Source organism: Sinohyriopsis cumingii, chromosome 8, assembly GCF_028554795.1.
Source record: "Sinohyriopsis cumingii isolate HCF-2022 chromosome 8, ASM2855479v2, whole genome shotgun sequence".
Lineage (NCBI taxonomy): Eukaryota > Metazoa > Mollusca > Bivalvia > Unionida > Unionidae > Sinohyriopsis > Sinohyriopsis cumingii.
The window spans coordinates 82,255,909-82,271,983 of NC_142968.1; positions in this window are offsets into that span (position 1 = coordinate 82,255,909).

Here is a 16,075-nt window from a genome sequence, read left to right on the forward strand (position 1 = left end):
CCTTCAGTAGGAAGTATCTTTGTAACATTGTTTTTCAAGCTTTTGTATAACTTATATTGGTCCGTCATCAAATAGTCACATCAGTACTGTGATTCTTCATTAGTGGCTCTTCAAATTTGCCATGTTAAAATATTTATAAAGGATCTTACTGATTTTCATATTTGGTTACAATTTACAGGAATAGACAAAAAAAAGACCAGTTGTGACTTTATAGTGTGACTTTTAGTCCATGGTATGTCAGATTATTCTCAGGCTTTCATTGGTTTCATGTTTTGTCTTATCACACATTCTTTGATTTGCATATATATGCATGCCCATTAAATAAATTTCTCCCCACATTGTACAACTGTAATGACTTTTAAACATTGTAGTGGATGCATGTTATGCATAAAGTTGTGATAACAGTTGCAAGAATGCAGTGTCAGTACCCTCATCCTTCTGGAAGTAAAAATTCTCTTCCTTAAAAGAGCTGAGGTTGCATTATTCTCTCTCTCTCATATTGAGTCAATTTAGCAGCATATTAAAGTTAAAGTACACACTGGTTAGGGTAAAGCAAAGTCAAATCCAAAGAATTTTTCTCAGAGTGCACCAGTACTATACAGAGTAATTTTCTCCCTTTAGTATCCTTGCTTATTCTCCTCAGGTTTTTGTCCCTGTACTTTTCTAAGAAAAGTTGGAGATTATGTGATTCTGCCTGCCTGAATGTGCATGCCTGCATGAGTAATCTTGTACAAAATCCTCCTACACTGTTCAAGACAGACTTCAGATCTTGGGATATGATTGGGGTGATTTTTATATGTGCACAATGTCTTTAAAATTATGAGACAAGTATGCAAATTAGTGCATTTCTAATTAACATAAATGTCAGTGCATGTCATATGAGAGTTTTAATTTGACCCTTTGGTCCTTCCCTGTGGATATATAGTTGTGAACATATCCATTGCACTAAAGATTATAGGATACATGAAACTGTTGAATAAACACATTTTACATAATGACATATTCAGTTATACATAAATTGTTGCTATTGAGTAGCCAACCTTTCTGTGACAGGAATTATTCTTGCCCGTATGTTAAGAATTAATCCTCTGATAGGGTAACTTTCTGGAGGATACATGCCCAGTAATCCTCGTTGTGTTATCGTTTTCTAGATGATGCTAACTTAAGGGTCCAGAAATTTATACTCTATGAAATTTTACTTTTGTGTTGCATTTATTAGCGTGAATTGGGCATTTTGTATCATAATTTTTTAGTACATTTACCTTTAGTCCAAGTGTTTTCATTGTTGGAATTAAGCTCTCCTGAGAGATTTTTAATATTTTCAGTGGTTTTTCTTAACCTTTCCCTTAGGTAAACCAAACCCCATTCCCCCATGGTGTTAGGTTAAATTTGTTTTGCATTTTATTCCAGTTCAATTAAATTGACATCTTTTTGTTTTCCAGTTTTTAGCTAGATATTAGTCTCCTATCCCTACCAATCTTGTAGCCATCCTTTTTTTAATTTTATTGAGACATGAATTCCCAAACTTTACATAATATTCTTTTCATTTTTGCAGAGGTCTCATGGAAGTAAATCTCACGCCAGAATGCATATTCTGTTGTGTTGAGTTGTTCACACACCTATTTGATATTGTCAATGAAGGATAGTATTCCTTTTCAAGATAAATCATTTTACATTGCTGTTTTTTTTTTTTTGTTTTTTTTATTGCTTTATTCATCTCCAGTACTCAGATAATGAATTGTTTTTAGCAATGTTTAAAAGACAAAGTGTTGGTACATATGGGCACAAGAAATCCCCGTAGCTGGTATATACCATATGTGTAAGCACAGATGGCTATCCTTTTTTGTATCTGTTCATGAGGCCTAGGACCTCCCCAAACACAGACAAACATGCAAGGGAGAATAAAGGAGACTTTCCTCTTCTCTTTCATAATGTTCAGGGGTTTTTTTCTTCCAAGGATTGGTTCAGTCCCTCTGGAGCACTCAAGGCCCAAAGGCACCTCTGAAGGAAGTTGGGCAAGAATCCATTGCTCTTTGGAAACTCATAACACCCGTAAGCACATCTGTGTAGTTTAGTTAGTAAGGTATCCATGTCTTTATCCTTCAGGGCTCAGAGTAGGACTGGATCATTCTCTTTAGAAGCATTTAAGGCCCATGGAATCCCTTTGGGTCTCAGAGCAGGATTCAGGTCGATCTTTTCGTGCCCAGCCCAAGGGAGGAAATAAGCTGTCAGATAGCTCCTCCCCCCCCCCCCCCCTTCTGTGAGGAAGAAGCAGCAGCCTTTCCACTCCAGTAGGGCAGAGGAAGAGAGTCACCTCCCCATGAGGGAGGAATAGCATCTTCTCTGCTTCCCAAACCAAGTTTCGGCAACAAGATCGAGCCATCCAGTAAGGGAAGAGCTTTGATCCAAGTCTTTATGATCGGAGGAAGGATCTTTTTATGGATCAGAGTAGATGGCAGATGACCGAGTACCAGTCACTTATCAGCATAAATGGCGAGTGTTAGGTTATTCTAATCATATAAGGAGTATACCGGCTTCGGTTCTCAAACGTCCTCAGGTAAGGATCCACATGTGGTTTCACCAGATGCATCTTGTGCGATTAAAGCAAGAGGCGCACCTCCTTCAGAAGAAGGGTGCAGTAAAGAAGGTGTTCAACGACCATTCTCTGATTTTCTACTACCGGAGTTTCCTCATTCCTTCAATGGGTGGTAAGTTCCGTCTAATTATCGACCTTCCGACCCTAAACCCTTTTTGGCAGAATGAACCTATCGAGATGGAGACGACCACAACGTAAGTAAAGAATGACAAAAGGCCTGATCGACCTTCTGGATACTCGCATTTACATCCCAGTCTTTCCTCCCCACAGGAAGTATTCCGATTTTGCTTGGACGAGATCATCCAATTTTGCACTCTGCCGTTTGGCCTAGCTTACGTAGCCAGAACGTTTACCAAAGCCATACAACCTTCCCATACAGTACAGTGTACGAGAAATGTATAGTATTATTAGAAATACGAATCTGTGATAAATGACAAAGGGAACTGGGCAGCAGCCAAAAGGGCAGGAAGCTATATGTTACCCAGATGACTGTGAACTGAAAGAACACAGCCCAAACTTTGATCAATGCGAATGACATCAAGGTCATAGCAAGATTAAGAACCGGAAAGACTCTTTGCGAGTAGTTTTGGAAAGTCCCTACCAGGTAACCAAGTAGCAGCATTAACTGTCCCCGCTGTCCCAAACCTGAAACAATAGAAAATGTATATAATGAATGCCCACACTATATGGTGCAGAGGAAATTATTTCAAGAAAAACACATGAAAATCAAAGCCCCAGTAACATATCCTGAATTCCTAATACCAGGTAATAAAAACGCTCTAAAATATTTCAAAATATCCTGGGTTATATCCCAAATATAGATCAACGAGAACAACATAACATTGACATTAATTAATTACTCTATAAGCCATTAAATTAATTACTATATATACTATACGAAATTCCACAAAATAACATTTTAGAACACACTGAATAAAATATATTTAGCAAAATTAGGACTAAAACTATAACTAACCAACTGCTCATCTATTCTTTTCCACCATAACTAATTTATCATTATCTTGCATTAGTATTGGTGAAGTGTCCAGATGAAAAATTACCTAAGTACTGTGCATCCACAAATACCAGTTAACCAATATATGATGGTCATAAGCCCACACCATCAGTCCGGTCTCAGAAGGTGGCAAAAATTGAACCAATAAAAATATACATAATATATAAGTCACTAAAAACCATAAATTAAATATAGAAGATGGTACTAAGCCCAGACCACCGGGATCCGCTGCACAAGGCGGTATATTTAGATTAACTCTGAAAGGAAAATAGGATAAGGTCCAATAAAACTGACCATAAAACTATTAATTATAAGGTGGTATAAGCCTAACCCACCAGGCCCAACCGCACAAGGTGGTAACTCTACCTAAATTAACTGAAGCACCATTTTATCTTAAAACCCTCCATATAAATTAGAAGGTATAATGTGGCTAAATCCCCCATCCATCAGGCTCAGTCATACTAGATGACAATGATCGAACTTGTTCACAAATAAATAATTAACTAAATAGGTGCGAATAAAAGCTTAAATTTAGGGACTCAAATCAATGCTTTGTCAAATCTCTGTTCATTAAATATTATCAGCCTCCAAAAGCACAGATATAAATTATTCAAAATTCAATGCAAAATGACAACTTCAGATCTATGTCTCCCTGGATGGAGTTATTCCGACCAGTGACATCGCAACCCTTGATGGTCCGTTCCCTCCTCGGCCACCTCCGGACACGAAAATAAGAGTAAGTAGTCCCGTTCCCAATCTTATCATTAACTAAAATCTACGAAGTGCATGCTTGCACGAAACCGGGTTGTTAGTGGGTGGTGTACACTGCTTGGTGTGCAATAACGTGTCGGGTGGAGGCACTCGCTTGCTCACCACCCGACGAGAAAATAAGTAGCTTGCTTTGTAAACAATAACCAGTCGTACATAGCAGAACTGTCATAAAAGACGTTACTTAAACAGACAGTCTGGCTACCCAATATTGACTCATCATCAACCTAAAAGAATGGAGAAAAACAAGTCTGGAATGTTATATGAAGTTCTATTGCACTAAGAATATGCTTGCCGGCTAGTGAAAAAAAAAGTCTCAGATCCAGATCCCGAAGGGCACCAGAAGACAGCTATGCATCTGAACATAGCGTAAAGTCTGGTCCTCCCCATCCGTGAAGTGGAAGAGGACAAAACTTACGTATAGAAAAACTGCCTAAAATCACCTGTTCGGTGATGCTCGTCGTGAATGGGGCACCATCCCAACCAGTGAGAAGAGTGAGTATCTCCCAAGTAGAGGACTGAACTCTGGAGATGGTGTAACAGAAGAAGCAACTGCAATCATCACAGCAGCATCCTACAGCATATCGACAATCGATGAGGGACGCATCCTTCAGAGTCCTTCAAACGTAGGATTGGACCTCTGAAGCGAGTCAGGCCATTCAGAATTCTCCATCTCTATCATTCCATGGTGTAGAGGTGCATGGAGTAGGCGCTGTGCTTGTTGAGCTAGGTGCACTATATAAAACACGATTCTTTTCAGAGCCACATGATCTCTAGAAAGGAGATACTAATCATTTTGCCAAAAAAATGTGTTTTTGTGCATATGTTTTTCCCAACAAAAAGGAAACATTTCCCTTCTCGACTGTGTGTTTGTACGTATGTGTATAGTAATGTGTCTATAAACACTTACACTTACACTATGTGCTTGTTTGATAGTGTGTTTGTTGGAGTATATCTTTCCATTATCCAATATGTGTTAGTATGCTGTATAGTGTGTTTGTATACCTTTCTTCACAAAAAGCTCTTCCGTTACAAATTTGTGTTTCTATGCCGTATAGTGTGTTTGTATTAACAAAATAAATACAGGCATAGTTTCTTTCAGGTCCACGCCATATTTCCTTCAGCATCTTCTCCTGATTCGCCTCGTCCTGACATTTAAAATAATAAGCATGTAGTAAATGCAGTAAAGTGTCAAGAGGAACGCACCGTTTCCTACTCGACGAATCAATAAACAGTGCGCGGTGCGCACACTTAAATCCATGAAATGTGTGCTTTTTGAGATGAACACAGATTAAAGGTACATTTATTTGAGTGATGGCTCCATTCCCACTTAGTAAGTTGGTGTAAACGGTCACATGACCACACATGTCAATAAGACAAGCTCCGCCAGTCATTTGTACAATTATGCATCCATTCTCATGAACGGATGCTGAGACACATACTAACAAATACCAAGACGGAATTATTGCACGTTACCAAGACCGTGCAAATACCTGGGCAATACAGGTGAACCAGGGAGGCATCCTTTCAACTGCAATAATCGTTCAATTTGTAATTATTTAGTTCATCAATACATTCTTCAGTTGAACTCAAATCAACTTTGAAAATGTCTCAACAATGTAAAGTAAGTAAAGGGCACAGGAACTCGGTTAAGAAAAAATGGATATTATGTAGCAGCAATCAGTACTCCACGCCCACCAGAGCCCCAACCATAACCCCCACACATAGGATTAATCCAATCAGGTCCTACTGGAAAGACGGTGTTAGAGACGCAATTGCAGTTCAATGCAGCTATGGCATGCCACCTCATACCCCATCCCTCGGTGATTACCCAGAAATAACATTTAAGTTCAACAAGTCAATGGATGACTTGAATCAGCAACTGAATAACACTGTTCCAATGTCGTCCACCCGAAAATCATTATTAAGGTAGGAGGGGCGCTGGACAATAATACTGTCAGTCTCTGAACAACGGCGTATGAACCAAAGGGGAGAAAACTAAGTATCAGTAAACATGTATTTACCCTCTCCGCGAACAAATATAAACTACCCTTCAAGACAGATCAAACCTATAGTGTATGGGGGTGGGGGTGGGTGACAAACAAAGGGTGAGATAGGAGCACAAGAAAGTCATCCAAATGAGCCCACTTTATGGTCATACCAGTAGCGAACTCACAAAACTCCAAGGGGCTAGAGAGTAAAACCTTCTCACCAAATAAATCATATACAACGATTGTTAAGGAGAATGGAGAATCCAAGCAAGTCACGGCAACAACAGTCACTAAAATGTCATTAACAACAACAAAACATAATTTAGGGCAACATATATTCAAGACTGTATACAAACTAAACAAAATAAAACCCAACCAAACAGTCATTAAGAATACACAGCAGCCAAACATCGGGATCCTCAAAAATAATGTACGCAGTCACATATTGATTGAAGATCGTCATACCAATCACTACATCAATATGTTATCTGCATCCCCCCAAAAGAAGGCGATCACCCTCCCCAAATAGTAACTACAAGAAAATGTAATGCAAAGGTAAACAACCAATGATATGAAAATAATTAAAAAACAAATAAAGATAAGGAAAGATCAAATAAACTAAAAACAAACAAAAATATCCGGGGCCCCGAGTGGCCGAGTGGTCTAAAGCGCTCTCCGTTACGGATCACTGCCATTCCACCTCTGTCTGCGTGGGTTTGAGTCTCGGATTCGACTAATGTGGGTATGTGAGAAAGCTTGCCAGTAGCTTCTCGTGGGTCGGTGGTTCTTTCCGGGGTTTTCCCGGGTTCTTCCTCCACCATTAATTCTGGCCGCCATGTATAGCCTATCGTGTGCTGAAAGATGGCGTTAAACCCTATAACAACAACAACAACAAAATCCCCAGCATTCAAAGGGAACTACCAAATCAAGAAGGGTTCACAATGAAAAACAAAGCAAAACTCACACACAAAAAAGCATAATAACTAGGAAAGACAAAGATACCAACCTGAAAGGATCAACAAATGAGCAAAATAAATATAAACAAGCATGCAACAATACCCCACTAACTCCAAATCCACTATTCCCACACAAGAAACTTACAAAGGAATTTACACCTTACATCAAGAGAAAAGAATCACAAAGAAAAAACATTAGTGATAGCATCATAACATCTGAGCTCACTAAAATTCATGGGTGAGAATTTAAAACCATTCACCCGAACAAAATTACATAATAATATGGCGCAACACTAGTCGACAAGTTGGATAATTCATGGAAGTAACCAAGTTTGGCCCTTACGAACTCACAGTGAGTAGACACAGTTGCATAAATCATCTAACTCAGTACCGACTTATTCAGCACCCTAAACAAACCCACCAAAACCACTATACAACATATTTTAATGTTAAGTCCTTCAAACAATACCAAATGAAATATCCAGCTAACTCGGGAACTTAGCGGCAATGGCTACCCATCTAAACACAATCATGCCAGGACAGGAATCCTCAGACGCACCATTGGAATTTCAAAAATCTCCTCCACTAGTAGTCAGATCAGGCCCATACGGCAAATTAATCAGACTCGAAGAACACAAAGTTACGCCAAGATTTTTCAGCAAGTGCAAAGGATGAGGTTACTACACTGGCAAAAGTAAATTTAGATAAAGTTCCACAAATATGGCGGAAACTACTCAGGGAAATATGCTAACTTAGGGCAAAAACGTGACATTTACAAGGGACAGCATCACCTCAGATCCTAGGCTTGTCCAATAACCGTTTTGGGATTAGACATCACTAACCTAATGGGAAAAGACAATATCCCCTACCATAGGGAAAATCCAGGTTTACCATTGGGAAACGAAAAAAAGTAGGTATCACACCAAACAATCGTGTAGAACAGGTTAAGACTAATCGAAAGGATAAGAACGCAATTCAAATGAATAAAACACCCACACTACCCGTATTACAAAAATCTAGCATAAACAAAAGATACAGACAGTAAAGCTCTATAAAATCAAAAACAAATCATAAATGATCCCGAAATATTGAGCATTACATCTGCCCCTTCACTAATACAGAATCAATATCAAAAATAAAAATAAAACAAACAGTCCACACAACCTAAACAAAAATTATGAACATAACATACCTAAAACCACTATTCCACAACAAACCAAAGCTACCAAAAACAGTTCAGTACCCCCTCATTAACTTAATTAAAGATATGAGACCTGCTGGATGGTGTTATTGACCGAACTACAACAAAAAACCAGTGCAGCAAACATGCTCCATAATGAGTTCCTTGCTGGGTAAACACTTTAAAGTTGGAGGATAAGTATTTCTTAACAGTTCGTTCAAAATTTTAAAGAACTAGCCTTAATACTTATTCAGAAACAGAAGAAGAAGAAACTCACAAATGTCATATCTAGTGGTGGAACTGCAAGGGAGTGATTGAAAACATCCCCCAACTGATAATTAAAATAAACAAGGAAACTCAAAAACCAGATATTTGTATGCATGCAATAAACACACCTTAATAATAACATGAAATACGTCCCAAAACTTCCCGGGTATTCAGTAGGGTATTTCAAACACAGACCAAATGGAGAAGAGGGGGGTCTGGCCATTTTTGTCAGCGTATGGTAGTAGGGCCCCCTCAAACCGCACACAATACAAATAAAACATCAGATTATCAATCAATCAAAATAAACACTGGATACATAGAAATAACAGTATTTATTGTATATGACCCTGGCGGTAGCCACATATCTACTCTTAAAATATAGCATAATAGTGTTGGTATTCTATGGGATTATGCAATCATATGTGGAAATTTTAGGCATAATGCTCACAGCTAACAATGGGGAGGCATCCACCTGGATAGAAGAGGGATAAATATCGAAAGGTGGGTCACTCAACCCATCCTAGTAGTATTCAAAAGCGGTGCCAGGACTAGAATTAATCCAGGTAACATTGCCTCTCAGCAATAGACCTTACAATATGTACACCCAAAATAGCTGAAATAGCTAACACATTTCTGGCTGTTACTAAGTTTTTCGTAGTTGTTAAGAGAGTTGGGAGGATATGAAGTGTATAGGTCAGTGTTTTCTGTCGTAATTCATTTCACACAGCATTGAAAATTTTATCCTATCTCTAGCATAGTCATTTTTCAGGTCAGTGTCATTAAATGTCGCTAACTGTATATAATTTGTTTCACACGAAGTATTTAAAACTAGTTAGGAAGCTTTATATACATTTAATGACGCTGACCTGGAAATGTATTGAGCTAGGCCTTCATATAAGATAAAATGTGTTAAGTCAAACATGCTTTATTCTAATTTTGTTAAGCATCTCCATTGTGCCCCAGTTGAATCAAAAATACACCAGCAATATTTAACGACAAATAATGCACTTACCAGCCAGAAGAAATCATTTATCCGTCAACACACTAATCCATAACAAAATTTCACTGCAGCACTTGCCATATTTCCAAGACAGAAAAATCAATTTTCAAAGAATCCGTGAACTTGAAAGTTTAGCACATGATTATCCGCTAGGGTCCCTATTTGTAGGGTCTTTTATACATGGGGGTAATTTTACAATCAATATAAAGGACAACACAAGTATGTCACAAACAGTTTCACCTCCTCCAACGAAAAGGAGAGCTATATACGATAGTGACACAGATCACTTATTTAGCATGAATAATCTCATGCAACATGTTACTCTTCTTAATAGCCTGTACTAAGCATAGCTGCAGAAGAGCTGAGTACCCAGTATCGTTTCATTATTTAAACTATGACTTTTCAAAATTGGAACTGATGAAATTGAAACAATTTCTTGTAGTAAATATTAATCATTTATTGTCAATTTCATATAACATCCATATTTTAAATATGATAATATATCATTGCTATGCGACGTCTTATGTTGTTATTTTTTCTTTGCACACGCGTATAAACTGTTCTTGGGATGTAACGGTCACACCACAGCCCTTATTAACATATTTGTATTAATGAGCCGTATGTAAACATTTGCACGTGAACTATATTATACTAGTGAAGAGTTATTTTGACTTTAAAGGAAAATATTGGGTGATAAAAACAATCTACGTTGGGGTTTGGACCAAGACAAGAAAATCTCAGTCGCGAGGTTACATTATAACGTAATACCTTGACTGAGATTTCCTTGTCTCGGTCCTAACCCCAACATAGATTGTATATATATATCTATATCTCTCCTGTATTTGTCTCTCCCTTGAGTAGCGCGTATTCAGGTCAGTCCCTTGCTACATTGTTACCAATGTTCAGTACCATGACATCACCTAGCCTGTTCCATTCCTATTATCCCTATACAACAACCCCACTTTCCTTTGTCGCTATAGATCATTTTCGGATACTATTTTTAGCTGGCCAAACCTATCCCATAGCCGCATCCGGAACGGTCATGCGCATTTGACGTAGGGCAACTCGAGTGACCTACACTTCTTACATGAATAGAACATTTGTCATTATAGATCGCAGCAGATAGTAGTAAACAATGATATGCCAGTACACAAGTATAAGAGTTGAACTGCACGTTTTCATCTAGTATTTTTAAGAATAAATGAGTATATATTGCTTTATGTTACTGCATCGTGACTCTCATCTAAACCCCGCCCGCCCCCCTCTTATGATTGCATGGCTGGACCGGCGTTTGGGGGTGGCAAGTGGGGCGACCACCCCAGGTCCCGCTCTGAAGGGGGCCTTGCGCTTCAGGCCTAAGGTCGTCCTTATGAGTTTGTCAAGCTATATTCTCCGGTAAATTGGAAACGCTGATACAGGTCGCACGTAATGTACGCAAATCGCGAAAGTTGATCTAGTCTAGACATAATCAGCGTTTGCAGTAGCATACCAATCGAGATACAGATACACTGGAAACGCGCGGTCATGGTCGGCCCTAGGCCCCGCATGCTCCTAACGCAGCCTTTTCTGCATGGTAATGAATAATCCGAAAATAAACAAGTTAACTTGTCTAATTAGCAACAAACTATGAACACCAAAGACGGCTCATCACATATTAAGCAGATTCCTCAAAGATTTACCATTTAATTAATAAATTAAATGGGAATGAATGTGAATCCCAAAACTGCTTATGATACATTGGATTGGCTAATGAATTCTCTCTCTCTCTCTCTCTCTCTCTCTCTCTCTCCTTAGTTTGCTAACTCCATGAAAACATATGGGTAATAATGATGAATTAACTCATCCTGCGATACATTTGCAATGGACAGTTGCTACAGTACTATCAGCTATGTGTAACTCGTGTGGCTTCTGGGATTGGATTTGGGATCTGATTACGCAGGCATTGATAATGCTGTGTTCACCTGTATGCATCCATCCACTATGAAGTTAATTATATGCAACAAAGAGATTTGCAAGTCCTCATGTTTTCGCGAGTATATAGTCTTGAAGAGTCATCTAAATACACGTAGATTTGTACAAATTGTAATTCCTTCACGTGTGAAAATCGTCCACAACCCCTTTCTTTTCAGAAATGGATCATACAACGGATCATACAACTTTGTAAGTTCTATCCAGGACCGCGGACAGAGTAGGACAAATTCCTCGGGACCACAACGGTCAGGGGGTCCATCGTTGTTTCAATTTGTGATTCACTGGGGCCTATGGGATAATTTTTTCTAGGGCCCACAAATCCTTTTCGCTGCCCTGGTCCTCTCTGATGCTTTTTGTGCTGATATCTACTTTTCTGTTTTAGGCAGGTTACTGAACTATTTACTCATGATTTTTAAACACACTATTTATATGAAGGGTGTACAGCTGTCAAACCTTAAAAAATGTATTTGAAACTTTCTTCACGAACATGCACGATGTTCATGACAATCGCTTAAAAGTTGCCCTACGTTGATTGCGCATGCGTTAAATATTGGAGTGAAAAACCTGAAAAAGGTATACACAGTCCCAATATTCCCCATGTTCAATTCCCCTTGTCGCTATATCGTCCCAGGGTATTCTGAAAAGTCTTGTCGCTATATCGTCCCCGGGTGGTGGTGGTGGTCTATAATGTATATTCCCACTGTCGCTATATCGTCTCCATACACTACTCACTAAACATAGTTTTCACTGTCCATGAATGGAGAAGGGCACTCAGCAGGAAAAGAAACCCCCACCTCTCCAGGGGAGGACAAATGGAGATATGAAATCTATAAGACTCTCCAAGAAAAAATGGAACTGGTGAGTTTGGATCTGCTGAATACGTTGTAGAGATCGCGAGAAATTCCATTGAAGTGGAAACAGGCTAATAGGTAATCTTGTCCCGAATCCTGGAAAGGATAAGGCAGATTGGTTGTTGTTGTAATGGGGTTTAGCGCCATTTTTCAGCACAAGATAGGCTATACATGGCGGCCAGTATTAATGGTTGAGGAAGAACCCGGGAAAACCCTGGAAAGAACCACGGACCCACGAGAAGCTACCGGCAATCTTTCTCACATACCCACATTAGCCGAGCCCGAGACTCGAACTCACGCAGACAGAGGTGAGATGGCAGTGATCCGTAAACGGTGAGCGCTTTAGACCACGCGGCCACTCGGGGCCCCTGATCCGGCAGATTGGAATTCATACAGACATATTTCACTAACAAACACTATCTGCAAAATAATGGAGACAATGATAAACAATAGATTAAAGCATCATGTCGAAAGTAATTATTTATTATCCCAAAACCAAAGTGGCTCTCGCAGTAAAGGTCTACACTAGATCAACTAATAAAATCAGAATAAATCATTATTTTATGAGAAGAATTGTCTCATAAACTCTTGGTCAAGCCGTTTCCATTACCAGAGAGAGAGAGAGAGAGAGAGAGAGAGAGAGAGAGAGAGAGAGGAAGAAGAAGTTCAAATCCTTTTGAAAGAGGTGTCATTTGACAATGAAGATATGACTACATCTCTGGGGAATTTGGCGAGCGGAGGTACGGGATCGACTGTAAAGACAGAAGTCTCTTTCAGTTTCTGATGAATGAACTCTTAATTGAAATACTTAACATATAAAATTACATTCCAATATCAATCTACATAAACTTAAATTACGGATATAAGAGATACATATAAAACTACGATGTTCTTTCACTTACCAACATCATACATTGTATAATTTCTGCCTTTTAGAATATAATACAGATAATTAAATATCGAATAAATTCACGATAGCTAAAGAATCTAAAATTCAATATTTCAGACTAATATCGTAACTGAAATATATTTTGCTGAATTTAATCTAAAATGTCAACATATTAACTTTATTATTTAAAGAGTATTTTATTTCTAAATTAACTATTACTGAGCATGAAGTGGTAGCGAACATTGCTTTTTACTTTAATAAATAATATAATTACAAGTAAATATAAGTTCTTCAAAAAATTAAACTTTTCAATACATTATATTAAAGAATAGTAAAGAAATATTAAAATAATCCAATGTTGAAACCTTCATGCTGTTAGATTAACATCTTAACACTAAAAATCCTTATACTATATGAAAAATTGTACATAGACGATAACCTTACCTGTAAAGACAGAAGTCTCTTTGAGTTTCTGACTAATGAGCTGGCATGTCCGTGGATTGACTCTTTTTATATCATTTTCTTAGGACACGTCGAAATATGGACATGCGTCTAGTTCTTGTGATCGCTAGAATCTCAAAGTGAGGCTCCATAGTTTCTTACAGATTATCGTCTGGGTCTATGTGCGTCATTAGGTAGACAATTCTGCTAGATCAGCTCATTTACTCATCTTAGAAAAATCTATGGGATTCGTCTAGTTCATCTATCTACACAACTTACCGAGTGTAGTTTTTTGCTGACTTATGATACAAGGGAAATGTATGTACAAGAGGGTTTTGCCTTTTTGCTCATAAGGGCGCAATCTTTATTAAATAGTACACAATTGTAATACCGAAATAAATGGATTTAATCCCAATATATTTTAATAAAAATTACCTTCAATATAATTTAATCAAAACCTACTTTTAATACAATTTAGAGAAAATTTCAATCTTATTACTTTTGCTAAAAAATTCTGTCCTAATAATTACTTTTACATTCACTGCACAGAGGAAATGTGACCGTGGTTTTCCTCGACCTTGAAAAAGCACATGATTTAATATGGACCAAAGGCCTAATTGAGAAATTAAACCACCGTGTATTAACAGACCTTACACACAAATGGATGACCAACTTTCTAACAGGTCAGAAAATTAAAACAAGAGTGAGAGACCCATTCTCAGACACATTCGAACTGGAAATGGACCCCACCCCCAGGATACTATACTGATTGCCACCTTATTTAACATTATGAATCAATAGACCAATCTCGATTAGACCTTGCGCACTTGTTCAGCGGTCTCTGGAAGTGTATATGGGCGTTTTTTATGATAGTAGGTGAATATTTTTAGAAACTAAACTGGTCGTTTTGAATAGTGTCTGGGGATTTTGATAGTAGGTACCTATTCCCATGTTAAACCCTTTTACATTTTGGATAGTAATCAAAAAGTGGGTGATGGATTGTATAGGGTGCGTTTGGATTTGTAATCAAAAGGCGGGTGCTGAATAGTAGCAAAATGATTGTGTATTGAATAGTATCTAAAGAATATTAACATTCTATTTTCCGTACGTCACCATACATTTTTCAATATGGGAACTGCTTATGACAATTACAAAGTTACTATTACATTTTCCATTGTCCCCATAACACTTGTATCCCCATAAACACTTTTGTCCCCAGTAAACAATTTTGTCCCCATAAACACCCTTGTCCCCATAAACACTTTTGTATATATGAACACATTTCTACCTATGAAGACGTTTGTCTCTATAAATACTTTGTCCTCATAAACACTTTTGTCCATACAAACACTTTTCCCCCCATAAACACTTTTGTCTCCATAAACACTTTTGTCTCTATGAATACGTTTGTCCTTATAAACACTTTTGCCTCTAAACACTTTTGTTTCTATAAATACGTTTGTCCCTGATGATAACATTTCCATGTTAAACCTATGGACAGATTTAAAATACGATTGCACATGCGTACCAACAGAGGCACATATTGGGGTCAACTCAGTTAATATTTTATCTTCGACTGACATTTTTATGAGCATACAACAGTAAAGTCCCTTCCTTTTTACCCATAGCATTAAATCCTTAAAACACTTACGTTTTGTAGTAAACCCTGTCAGAACCTGTTTATCCATTGTCTGCTAATCCTTTTCTAAAATTGCAGATGCACAGTAATGCATTAGTAACGAGTGGAGTTCGTAGTGAAATTATATTGTCATCGCTAGATGATCTCCACGCGGTCTCCATATGGGCCAAGAGAAGAGGGATTTTACTTAGCATCTGCATACAAAGGTCAGTCGAATAAAATGTATTAATTACTGGAGAGCGGCTGATTATCCGAAAGGGTTTATGTGGGAAGATCCATTACGAAATATTGCTTTGCCCGGTTGGTCTCTGCAACCAGTAATATAAGAAAAGAAAAGAAACAGAAAATAACGTCAACATTATGATAGATTATTTCGTTCCAGGCATAAATTATAAGACTGAACCAATTAAAATCTATAAAGATGATTTCCACTTGCAAACATTCCCAAAAGCACATACTTTGCAACTTCTCGAGAAAGACTGCTATCATTTGGAATCCCAAGTTGTCCCGC